The sequence below is a fragment of the Aedes albopictus genome, chromosome 3 (assembly GCF_035046485.1).
Source record: "Aedes albopictus strain Foshan chromosome 3, AalbF5, whole genome shotgun sequence".
NCBI classification, from domain to species: Eukaryota; Metazoa; Arthropoda; class Insecta; order Diptera; family Culicidae; genus Aedes; species Aedes albopictus.
In genome coordinates, this window is record NC_085138.1 from 276,397,898 (window position 1) to 276,411,673 (window position 13,776).

Here is a 13,776-nt window from a genome sequence, read left to right on the forward strand (position 1 = left end):
AACCCGCATATAACCAGCATTATTTCGAAAGCAACACGGCAACTGGGATTCATCACGAAAGTTTCCCGCGATTTTACGGATCCTCACTGCCTTAAAGCTCTCTATTGTGCTCTGGTACGTCCCATACTTGAAAACGCCTCTATTATATGGACACCTTATCAGCTTTCGTGGAACATCAGGATAGAACGCATCCAGCGCAGATTCATAAGGGTTGCACTGAGGAATTTGCCTTGGCGTGATCCACAAAACCTCCCGCCATATATTGAGAGATGTCGGCTTCTTGGACTCGATTCGTTGCAGCGACGGCGAAACATCCAGCAATCTACGTTCATTGTGAAGTTGCTTAACGGCGAGATTGATGCACCCTCTCTTCTGTCACGAATCAACTTCCGAGCTATGGAGAGGCAACTAAGGTCTTCGGCTTTGTTGTTAACTGAATTTCACAGAACAGCCTACGGCTTCTACGAACCATTAACTGCGTGCGTTCGAACTTTTTCGTTACTCGATGAGATATTTGTTTTTGGTGAAAGTTCTAGATGTTTTAAGAGAAAAGTGTCAAATTCCAGTTTGCTATAGTTTTTAGTTTAAATATTCATGTAGACTTAAGTCAGATGAATTAAATAAATAAATAAATAAATAAATAAATAAACCACGTGGTCATTTTTTTGGGACTTTTCAACCCCCCCCCCCCCCCCCCCCCGCGTGGTCATTAGTCCATACAAAAAAATTATTTGTCCATACAAAATGGTCATTGGCCGAACTCCCCACCCCCCCCCCCCCTAAGGACCACGTGGTTTATGGACAGCCCCTCAGACATTAACTTGAGAGGCTCCAGTTTGACGGAGTATTTAAGTAGTACAGATCTTGCATTACTTAACAAAGGCAACCGCCCAACCTTCATGGTATCTGCTAGAGAGGAAGTGTTAGATATAACGTTTTGTTCTAGCAGAATTAGTCACGGGCTGACCAATTGGCATGTGTCAGATGAAGAATCTCTATCTGACCATCGCTAGGGTAACTGTTCCCATCGTTGTGGTAGTGTTGCGGTAATGGCAATTGAGCACTTTTTCTACTGAAATCTTACCAAAAGGTATTTTTAATAGATGTATGGTGCCTAAATTATGAGACTGCACCATTTGTTTGCTTAAGATTTGCCCAAAAACCTACTTAAAAAAATATTTTCCGTAATGTGTTCGCTGCTGTGTTCCTATTGTTGCGGTAGTGTTCCGGTAATGTTGCGGTATCCCATATGATTTCAATGGGATACCGCAACACTAGGAACAAATACCGCAACATTAGGAACACAATGTTCTTTCAGATAAAAACGAATAAAATGCTCATAACAAACTCAAAGTGGCAATATTTCGTTATTTTCCCGTAGATAAAGGATAGATTTGATTATTTTCAATTCAATCCATGTATAAAGATTGCTTGGGGCGATAAAATTGTGGTTTAAGCATGAACCAAGTGCTTAACTCCTCCATGATCGGATCAATTACCCTATATCTTTTTTGAACATTTAAATGTTACTTCCCAAACATTGCGTTTTAGAAATCCTCGGTCAACAAACTGGGATCATTTTACTGATTTGGTTGCGGCCAAATTTCATGGATACTCACCATCCATTGACACTCCAAGTGATTTAGATGATGCCGTTGATACTACAACGAACTTCATCATGGAAGCTTTTGAAGAAGCATGCCCTCTACGGTCTGTGAGGATCACAAGAGGAATCCCTTGGTGGATCTCTGATCTGGCGAAACTCAGGAAACAATGTTGAAAGAGTTGGAACAGACGACGTTCGGCTGGTTCGGAGGCTTTCAGGTCGGCTCGCAAGGCCTACAGGAAAGCTCTCCGGTCTGCTGAACGATCCGGCTGGAAAAACATTTGTACAAATGTTTCCAGCTTGAGTGAAGTCAGTCGGTTAAATAAAATCCTTGCGAAATCTAAGGATTTCCGGGTGAACGAACTTCGTTTGCCAAATGGCGATCTGACTTCCTCTGATGAAGAAGTTCTGGAATGCTTATTCAGCACACACTTCCCTGGATGTGTGGATATTACATCTTCGGATGAACCTGATGTCTTTTCTTGTAGTTATGATTCTTTAGCTTTTGCTCGGAGTATTGTAACTATAGAATTGATTGAGTTGCTCCTTTCAAATCTCCTGGGGCAGATGGGATTTATCCTATTTTGCTTCAGAAGGCATTTGATTATTTCAAGCATGTTTAAAAAAAAACTTTTTTTGCAGTTTTGCTACAGGGTATATTCCCAAATCCTGGCGGGATATTACTGTAAAGTTTATTCCAAAAGTGGGTCGTGCATCGTATGAAGAAGCAAAGAGTTTCAGACCTATCAGTTTGACCTCTTTTCTTCTGAAATACTTAGAACGCATTGTTCATCTGGCCAACGTGCCTCTTCATGTGAACCAACATGCTTACTAATCTGGAAAGTCCACTGTGACTCTTTTACACAAGGTTGTTTACGATATCGAGAAAGCATTCGCTCAAAAGCACTCTTGTCTGGTTGTTTTCTTAGATATCGAGGGTGTCTTTGACAACGTGCCTTTCGATGCCATATTGGAAGCCGCACGGAGTCATGGTATATCTCCAATGATTTCCAATTGGATTCACCAAATGCTCAAAAACCGATATCTCTTCTCGACATTGCGTCTAGCAGGGATTAGGAAATTGACTGTTTGTGGATGCCCCCAAGGGGAGTCTTATCACCGCTTTTGTGAAATCTCGTAGCAGATACGCTATTGAGGCAACTCAACATTGTTAGTTGGTATGTGCATCAGCAGTTGAGCAGTTGAGGGTTGGTGTCGCCAATATGGCCTTTCGGTTAAGGACAAACGTCATGAAATCCCGCTTCAACAGAAGCATCAGAACTTCAAACGCACAAATCTCAAGAAGCAAGCTTCACACAATAGAGCATTTTATTATTCTGTTCTTGCTCACTTGTAATAAGCTTGAAATAAGAAGATCAGCTGCATTGGTTTTGTTTCCGAAGAGATTTGTACGCTTGAAAACCTGAGTAGGTGCCAAAGTCGGCCATTGTGGCGGCCATTTTGGGATCCTAACAAGTCTGTCCTTAATCCGAGTAAAACATCTATTGTTCTTTTCACGGAAAGGCGAAACCGTAATGGCGTTCGACCTTTGCGCCTCTTTGATTCTGAAATCGATGTGACTGAACAGGTAACGTAGGTTGGAGTCATTCTTGATTCCAAGCTTTCCTGGACACCTCACATTGAGTTCAAAATCAAGAAAGCTTGTATGGCTTTCGGGCAATGCCGGCGTACTTTTGGTACAACTTGAAGTCTAAAACCCAAGTATATCAAATGGATTTACACAACTGTGGTTCGGCCAATATTGGCTTATGGAAGTCTTGTGTGGTGGCAAAAGGGTGAAGTCAGAACGGTCCAATCAAAATTAGGCCATCTCCAAAGGATGTGCTTAAAGCGAAACTGGATCCATTTCCTCACTTTTTGGTTTTTGATTTTTTATAAAATAACGAAGCAATATTTTCAAAATCGGTTTTCGTGCACATGTAGAGTATGGATCAGGGTATCTCCTGATTTTTTTTTTTTTGTGGTGGAAAATGTTTTTCGTTTTTGCAAAAACAATTTTTGAACAAAATTTCACAAAAAAATGGTTTCTGCAAAAATGGAAAACATTTTCCACCTCAAGAAAAATCAGAAGATACCTTGATCCATACTCTACATGTGTACGACAACCGATTTTGAAAATGTTGCTTCGTTATTTAATAAAAAATCAAAAACCAAAAAAATGAGGAAATGCTTCCAGTTTCACCTTAATGGCGATGTCTGGAGCGTTCTCTTCAACTCCTACGGCAGCGCTAGAAGTTCTCTTTGGCGTTGCCCCACTACACATTCATCTCAAACAAGAAGCACTTTCTTGCACTTACCGTCTACGGGTACTCGGTCTACTAGAGGAAACTCCTGTGAACCGCACATCAACACACACCTCGTTGTTTCCACTTTTGGTGAATTGGGACAAAATTGTCCTTGCTCCAAGTGATCTTACAATTGCTTGTAATTTTCCATATAGGGCATTTTCCACGAAATTCCCTTCCCGGGAAGAGTGGACATCTGGTTATCTGGAAAGAAGTATTTCAGACGGCATCGTATGTTACACTGATGGCTACCTTCTCGAAGGTCGAGCAGGTGCTGATGTTTATTCTCGTGAGCTAAGGCTGTATCAGTCTTACTCACTTGACACTGGACCGTTTTTCAGACCGAAATCTTTGCTCTTATGTGCGGAGTGCGATCAGCACTTCAGCAGCACGTAATGGGCAAAGTAATATACTTCTGTTCAGATAGCCAGGCTGCTTTTAAAGCATTTGCTTCGGGCAACTCTAGGTCGAAGTTGGTTATCGCTTGTCGAACTCAAATCGAGGAGCTGAATTCAGCAAACGCTGTTCACCTTGTATGGGTACCTGGCCATTCTTCCATCGCTGGAAATGAATTGGCTGATGAGTTAGCTCGCACTGGAGCATCACAAGACCTCATTGGCTCTGAGCCAGCTATTCCGATAGCGAAGTGTTGGGTAAAGCTTCAGATTCACATCTGGGCTGCTACTCAACACAGACAATACTGGAATAGATTGGAGTCATGTCGTCAAACCAAATTGTATTGTACTGAGCCATTTCCAAGGGTGGCGAAGTATCTTACAAATCTGTCAAAGCAGAATTGCAGCATTCTGATCAAAGCATTGACTGGCCACTGCCGACTCAGCTATCACATGGCAAATATTCAGCATGCTGATTCATTTGCATGTGATAGCTGTGAATCCGATTATGGAACTTCGTATCATTTGATATGTAACTGTCCCGTTTTTGCGCAACTGCGTTTCCGAGTATTCGGTAAACACTTATTAAGTGAAACTGACTTCAGAAACCTGAATCTTCAGGATATTCTGTTGTTCTTAACCCGCTGGCTGTGGTAAAGAGCTATAGGCTCTCTTTCGCTGTATGCGTTATTACAGTGCCCTTTTCAGGGCGCTGTTTGAACCCATTGTGGTACGCTTGTGAGTTAGTACCCTCTTCCAGAGTATTTTTCCAATTTCCCTACCTGTCCCTATCCCCATCCAAATCCTTTTTCCTGCCTTTTCCCTCAGGTAGATGATGAAATAGGCTGTTATTTTGGCGATGGCACAAATGTCCCAAATGGAGGATAACGTGCCTCTGGAGCCGGCCTTCTGATACCGATTGTTGTATAACAGAACAGCAACAATAGAATGATATGTTGGCAATAGAATGTATTGTAATGTTATTGTTCTGTGTTGTATTTGTATTAGATTTTTATCCGGGAACTTTGCTAATACTGTTTTTGTATTACTACTTCTACCATTATTCATATTGTCAAAATATTGTGTTTAATAGTACTATTACAATACAATTTTCGGTTTTTCAATTGTTTTTTTTTAATGCGGGATTGAAACTTGAAAAAACTCGTATTTTAACATATTTGTTGCATCTAAACACAATTTGACCTCCAACATATTTTTACTAAAATTTGCAGTTTAATATCTTTCAAATAATATAAAAAAAATCGGCCTACTGGTTCAAAGGTAATGTTTTTTTTTTTTTGAAAATTGTTGGTTTCAAAAATTTTAAATTGTTTGAACCAAAATGAGTGATGACGGAATAAAAAAAAACGAATCTAATTATTTTTGATGAACAACAAACCCATGAATTTTCATGACATTCAGAAATCTACTAAATCTACTAATATCTATTTTCTATTAAATGGCTGGGACTTGGACTGGGATGGAAAATGTCATAAAAATGGCAGTTTGTTATTCGCGATGTTCTCTGTTCCTAGTAAGAAATGGTTATTGACGACATCATTGATTTTTCATAATTAATCACCATTATGAGTTGTTGATGTTAACGGACGGAAATTTACACCAAATGTGGTGGAAATTGAAAAATGTTATGACATTTTTTTTTCATGAAATTCCGTGGCATTTTTGGATGTATGTATACATAATACCGGTATAACTTTGAGAATACGAATCCGAATTATGAAAAGTTGTGGAATAGAAAAAAAAACTAGCTCCACAGATTCAAAAACTGAAGTGAGATTGTATGTGCTGCATTATAACCGTGTACGAATTTCAAATTATTATTGATTCATGCTTACGATTAAAAGTCATAACGATGGGTCCAAACTGTTTCAGCAAATTACAAAACATTTGAGTTTGATAATCAAAAAATAAACGGAAAAACCTTTACCATAGATTTGTGAGGCATAAAATGCATTTACTAAATGTTTGTCTTTGAAACAGTGTAAGAGAAACCATCAAAAGCATACATGTCAAACTATAAATATCTCATCAGTCTGGCTTGGGTTAATAAATGATTATTTCAGTTGGCTTCTTTATAAAACAAAAATCGGAAGAGCTGTATGGACTGGAATGGGAAATGCTGTAATCTAAAAATGAGTTTTATATAAAACATACTTACTTCAATGGAGTACACCACCAGCTGTCTACGTAACAGTTTGACTTTACAAGCACCCGATCAATTGTACCAGAAATTCCGCCCAATGTTTACCACCGGTTGGTTACACGACTAGCGAGGAAGCCAACGCAAGCTAATGTTGTTTGCACAAATTATAACACACTATCAACACCATTAGCGAGGGCAGTGCACAGGCATAAGGTTCCGTCGCATCGAGTAGTATGTTTGCATGCATTCACTAACCCGAATGCTACCGGGCACTATAATAGTCACACGTTTTTCTTTTCCTTTCCTGCTCCCATATGCTAATCGACAAATAATATTGATTTTCCGAATGCACACAGCAGCGCAGCGCTTCCTCCATTCAACGAACTAGTTTCACATCCAATTGGTCATCCAAATAGGCGACAGACAGATCAAAGTGGGACAGCGCGATCTTCTATTCTTCGCAAGTCGCCTCATTCAACGCCGAGCTCGCTGCTGGTGGCTAGACCGTTGTTGGTTGTGCTGTGATCACTGTATTCCGTTTATCGATCGTCATCCGTTCAATTAAGTTACAGATCCGCACTCGCGTAGCCACACCTTTTTATATTTTTATCTTCTGAATCCAGGTAATAAGGTGGTCAACATGCTAGATCGGGTGAAGCGAATAAATTGGAACATTTTTTTTTTTCAATAATCCGTGGTTTTATCCGGTGCATGAATTAACATTTAGTAGCGTTCAAAAGTAGATTGGCAAAGAGTATATAACACTAGTTTACAGCATTTTTAAACTCGGTGAGCTGACGCTCAATTTTGGTGTATGCCCTGAATTCGAAAACGTGAAGGAAAAAATTACAGTAGACTGATTTTTTTTTCAACTTTCCATACAAGGTTGAAGATTTCAAATCGATTTTTGTTCTGTATTTAAGTAAAGTCACTCACTTCATTCGTATCCTTCTCCGTAATCAATGCTCTGATTGAGCTGATTTTTTTAGTGTAACTCGGCCACATCTCGGATATCTCAAATGAACGACGAGAAAAAAATTTCAAATAGTTTTTTTTTCTTTTTGAAAAAATACATTTTTTTATATATTTTTGGAAATTTTGCTAAAATTTAAGGAGATCGTCCCAATATCTTGAATTTTATCAATCTGACGCAAAAGCTGCATTCAGAAGATTGAAAGGTTCAGCATTTAATTTATGGAAAAATATTTAAAATTAGTTGAACAAAACACAAAATGTTTGAATTTTGCTAAATTCCATTTTTTACAAAATTGTAAAATTTGATATAGAAATAAAACTAAAAATTTTTCTACCTCAATTTGTTTGAAGCACGGTTTCGAAATCAGCACTAAATTGGTCGTTGACAGAAATTCAGGACTTTCGTTTTATTGTGTAAACTAGTGTAATTAAACGTTTAACTGTTTAATTTGACGAATTTTGTTTTATGACTTTTTAGTCAAACTCGTTACCCAATTTCCAGAAAATAGAATAATTTGACAAAAAATTCTGGATCAATAAGGTATCACAATATTGTTACAAAATTAGCAGACACACTTTACCGTGAAATTACGACGTTTTCACGTCTTTTTGGTCAAATTTTTCACTTTAACTCATAAATACTACCGTAAAAATCAAATATTTTTGCATATTCGGATTCCTTGTGTAATTTGCTGTAAATATAATCTGTTACGCATTTAGTTTTCATTGAAAAAACTTGTTTAAGATGGAAATAAGTAACATGACGTTACAACGTCATTTGAACATATTTTTCCCCATTTGAACATATTTTTCCAATGAAAACTAAATGTTCAATGAATCCGAATACGCAAAAATATTTAAGGCTTACGGCCGTATTAATGAGTTATTTATAATGAGAAATCAGACCAAAAAGGCGTCATAATGTTGTAACGTCACGGTAAAATGTGTCAGCAACGTAAATTGTTAATCCTATAAAGAGACGAACCAGCCAAGGGCTGAAAGTCTCTTTAATAAAGACAAATCAATCAATCAATAATCCTATAAGGCAGTGGCAAGTGTATTGCCACAAAAAGTTTTTTTATTTCCTTCTGCCTGATAACAAAATACTATATTTAATTTCTTGTTCGGTCAATGTATAGTATTTATAGTTCTGATAGCATTTCCAGCTCAAAACACAAAAAAATACGCCGTTTTTGTCTGAACAATTTTCAATTTGTTCATGCGTTGGATTTCGTGAATCAATTACTTTTGCATCAACAGTCTAGAGTGGGTCAACGTTGTATGGGGAAAATTAAAATGTGATTGCATCATCCCGGAACAAAGCTTTTAAAATCTATATTAGCGCCGAAAACGATTGAGCAAAATTTGGAAACGATTGGTTGCGGCTCCGTATTCCGCATTGCGATTGAAATTTGTTTGAAATTTAGTATTGGAAATACTTATTTATCCAACAAGTTGCAAAATGATGATTTTTTCAGCACGAGTCGTACATAAATACAACGAGCACTGAAAATATCGAGTTTTGCAATGAGTTGCATACAAAGTTGTTCTCTTTGTTAACTGTGGAGTAAATTGTCCAATCAAACAACAGTGCCGAAAAGTGCTACTTTTCGAAACCGTTGGTCAAGTTCGGAAAAGTAGGCCATTTTACTGCCTTTTCACCGATTGAAAAGTAAACTCTTTCGAAACGTAATTACAAAAACCCTAATTAATCCACCTAGCGGTGATGGCGCCTTCCTCGTGCCTTCGAAAACACATTTCAACAAAACTCAAGCTTCCGCTATCTTGAACTTTGCCGCTATCTTGAACTTTGAGCTGCAATTTTGGATTTAAGTCTGCCATCGTGACTATTCTGGTCTTTATTTTTAGACTCCACATTTCTTCCCCATACCAGATATACCCATATTGCATGGTTTTAGAGCACAGAACTCCATTGAACAGCCACCATCTGGTCACTATTTTTTGGAGTCCACAATTCGTCCCTATATCAAATAAACCCATATGACACGGATTTAGAGATTAAAACGCCATTAAACAGCCACCATCTTGTATTTGGAGCCGTCATCTTGGTGTTTGGGCCACAATTTTGCATATTGCGGTCGCCATTTCTGACTCCAGACATCTTCCCCATAAAAAATATACCCATATTACATGCATTTAGGGTCTAAAACTGCTTTAAACAGCCATTGTCTTGAATTTGGAGCCGCCATTTTGGATTTTAGATCGCCCTCTTGGAAATTGTGGTCGCCATATTTTGGACTCCAGATATCTTCCTTATACCAAATATACCCATTTTTCTTAGTATTAGGCCCTAACTCCCTTAAACAGACTCCATCTTGATTTGAAGGCGCCATTTTGAATTTTAGACCGCTATCTTGGATATTGAGGTTGCCATTTTTGGACTCCGGACATTTTCCTCATATAAAATATACCCTTCTTACATGGCTTTGGGGCGTAAAACTCCGTTATACAGCCGCCATCTTGAATTTTGAACCGCCATTTTGTATTTTAGACCGCTATCTTGGGTATTCAGGTTGTCATTTTAGGACTCCGGACATCTTGCCCATACAAAATATACTCTAATTGCATGGTTTTAGAGTCAAAAACTCCACTAAACAACCGCCATCTTGAGTTTGGAGCCATTATCTTGGATTTTAGACCGCCATACCAAATGTACCCATATTGCATGGTTTAAGTAAGGGTCTAAAACTCCTTTAAACATCCTCCATCTTGAATTTGAAGGCGCCATCTTGAATTTTAGAACGCCATCTTGAATGTTCAGGTCGCCATTTTTGGACACCGGACATCTACCCCATACAAAATATACCCTTATTGCATGGTTTAGAGCAGGGGTTTTCAGACCTTTTGAATCGCGGTGCACTTTTTGAAAATAAATCGCTCCGCGGTGCTCATGTTTATTATTGTTAAAATAGGCAAGTTGTCAAAAAAAAAACTCGTATTTTTCGTAGCGACTTCAGGTGCATACACTCGTCGTTAACTTTTTTTGCAATTTCTCATCGTAATAGGCTGTTTTACCTCACGCTAATCTGAAAGGAAAAGGCTTACTTTCCCACACCAAATTAACAGTGCTGTAATGGTTCATTACAGCACTGATTTGCGTTACGTAATGAACCATTACAGCACGCTTTTCAGTTTAGATCAACTTCTTGATGCTTTCTGGACACTGTTTTGAAACATTGTGACAACTGCACAGTATGACCTGCTATGATCAGATTTTCTCAAACATGGCTATGAGCACCAGTGTGCAGTTTGATGAAAAAGTTTTGTTAAAAACTATCCTCAAACTATCCTCGAACTTGCAAAAAACATTGTACGCAACTCGGTGCAGAACTCGATTTTTACAGCACTCGCCGTAATTACCCAACTCGGCAAGCATCGACTCGTGCTGTAAAAATCCTCATTCTGCATTCCACACTGACTTTTCCTTTGCTTATCAGAGCATAGTGAAGTGGCACAGCTATTCGATGGACTCGGAATATTTCTTGTTGAGAATATTTCTAAAAAATCAAACAGGATCTTTATGAACGCTGAGTGAAATCCAGAAAAGTTTCCCAGTAAAATTCCTTCCAATTTAGCGGCATTTTGTTTTCAAGGAATCAAAATGAGAACTTCGAATTTTGACGACCCCTGTATAATTTTTGATACACGTTTTCTCAAGACTTTAACTGACATCTGAAAAATTCCTTGCAAGACACTTAGAAGTTTCATTTTCAGAACTTTGGTATATTATTGACAAGATTTTTGATAAATTCACTCCAAGCCTAGCTCCAAGCGCTATTGTCAATTCAGGCAAAACTCCTTTGATAATCATAAAAACGTTGTCAATAGATTTCCAGGTCAACCGATTTTTGGAGCAGTGAAAGATTTCTTCTCTGGTATTAGGCAAGCACTCAAAAATATTAGTAAGATTTGTTCTGAGTTATTTAACGAATTCATTGAAAATTTCTTGTATGATACTTATGATGAGAGTTTTTGTAAACTTGTTCCATGATTCTTCGCGAATATCTGCCAAGATTTTTGATGGATTCAGTCCGGCGTGGGAATAAATTAACTCTCAATCCATTGGAGCACCTTTCAATAGTTTAGCCATGGACCCCTAGTTCTATTGATTTCGAACACAGGTAATCAATTTGAATATGCAAGAATTTTCTGAAGTGTCGCGGTGCACTTGTCATGGCTATGCGGTGCCCCTGGTTTAGAGCCTAAAACTCCGTTGCACAGCCGCCATATTGAATTTGGAGCCGCCATCTTAAATTTTAGACCACCATCTTGGATACTCAGATCGCCATTTATGATCTCGAGACATCTTCCCCATACAAAATATACCCATATTGCATGATTTTAGGTCCTAAAACTCCATTAAACAGCCGTCATCTTGAATTTGGAGCCGCCATCTTGAATTTTAGACCACCATCTTGGATACTCAGATCGCCATTTATGGACTCCAGACATCTTCCCCATACAAAATATACCCATGTTACATGGTTTTAGTGCCTAAAACTCCATAAAACAGCCGCCATCTTCAATTGGAGGCGCCATCTTGGATTTTAGACCGCCATCTTGGATATTATGGTCGCCATTATTGGACTCCAAACATCTTCCCCATTTTCGAATAAGTGTAATCAGTTTCGAACCTTTTAATTCCGCCCTATGTTGCTTATCCTTTGACAGATACGCGTATTTCGACTACCACTTGTAATCTTCCTAAGTGGTAGTCGAAATACGCGTATCAGTCAAAGGATAAGCAACATAGGGCGGAATTAAAAGGTACAAAACTGATTACACTCATTCGAAGAGGGTATTCTGCTTAGAGGGTTCGAAAAGTCGGTACAAGATCTTCCCCATACAAAATATACCCATATTGCATGATTTAGGGCTCAAAACTCCATTATACAGCCGCCATCTTGAATTTGGAGCCGCCATTTTGAATTTTAGACCGCCATCTTGAATTTTGGACCGACAATTTATGACAAAATTTGGAACGAATTTATGACAAAATAAATTTATACTCATTGTCAAACTACTTTTAAACACTACTGTAACATAAAGTTGCAAAACAGACTGTCACTGAAGGCCATTCGCATCTTTCGCTACGTACATTGCCGTATCTACTTCATCCAGCGCATATGTTGACTGATTTCACTGATTTGAATCTGAATGTGAGCTAATTAAATATTGTCAAACACATCACTTGTTCTTTCACTCGTCGTCACTTCCGCCAATGAAACTGCTGTTTTTTTTTTATCAAAACCACTTTCTGTTCACCACGATTATCACTTTTGTTGAACGTATCATATTTCCGCAAACTGGTTAAATCCACATGCATATGAACGACTACCGAAAACCATTGATCCACTTTAGAAGGAAGCGCCAACCATCATTTAACGGCAAGCGCGACGCACGCGGCTTTCCAAAGGCAGCAGCAGCAGCGATACGCTCCAAGGCTACGGCGGCGGTGGCGGCTGCGGCCGCGGTTGCTCCTCGAAACAACGTGAAAGGGACACGATCAGCGATTTTCCATTTATTTACTTTCTTCACACCTCGGCGACGCGACGGTAGGCTACTACACGGATCGGAGAAATGATACCGAGCCACGATACGTTCGCTCGTCGCAAAAGTCCAACACCGACTGGTTCCGCCGATAACGCGCATCGCGAGATTAGCCGACCATGTGCTACTGCTGCTGGGGCTCGCTCGCTTCGCTTGGATGGTCTGGTCTGGCCGTCGGGAAAGAGTTGTGGTAGTCTTCGCCAAACCGGCAAAAGCGTGCTTATGGAGGCACCTTAGGCTTCATGATTGGGATGGAGACTGGGGGGTTGTTGGGCTGTTGCGGGGTTTGTTTTGATACTGATCGCGTTCGTATACATAAGGGGGCTTGAAATTTAGTGAGATGAGAAAAACCGATGAATCAAAAATATTTTCACTCTCACTTGTATTCGATGTGGACTCACTTCGCGGAAAGCATACGTACGTTGATGGATTCTCTAGTAGTGTGCCGGACAGTCAACTCTCCGCATAAAGATATTCAAAACTTTGATATCATAGATAACTATTGAAATAAGCAACACATAATCGTTAAAATAAAAAAAAGCTATTGATTAAAATAGTGAAAAATAAAAAAAAAAACAACTCATAGGGTAGCGCATCCAGAAATGATCCTATTTATGCGTGAATTTGTCTTTCATAGCTCAAATATTATAATTTCGATACCGAACTTGTCAACTTCAAATGATATCAACATTTCATTTAAAAAAACAGTATACGCGACCATATTTTTATACGCATTTAATAACCATAGTTTTAGGGAAA

At 38.8% G+C, this 13,776-nt stretch overlaps 1 protein-coding gene across 4 annotated transcripts in view; it reads right to left on the minus strand.

Annotated features, from left to right (window-relative positions):
* LOC109402320 (uncharacterized) overlaps window positions 1-13,335 on the minus strand; it is a 397,433-nt gene extending 384,098 nt beyond the window's left edge. The window contains exons 1-2 of one of the 4 annotated variants that reach the window (XM_062860908.1): window positions 12,566-13,335; window positions 6,487-7,114 (exon numbers count right to left, since the gene is read on the minus strand). The gene's annotated coding sequence lies outside the window, so the exon portion shown is untranslated. Of the gene's footprint in view, window positions 1-6,486; window positions 7,115-12,491 lie in introns of all 4 variants that reach the window. The other 3 variants (XM_062860910.1, XM_062860909.1, XM_062860914.1) reach the window with 3 other exon arrangements.
* Between the last annotated feature and the right edge of the window lie 441 nt (window positions 13,336-13,776).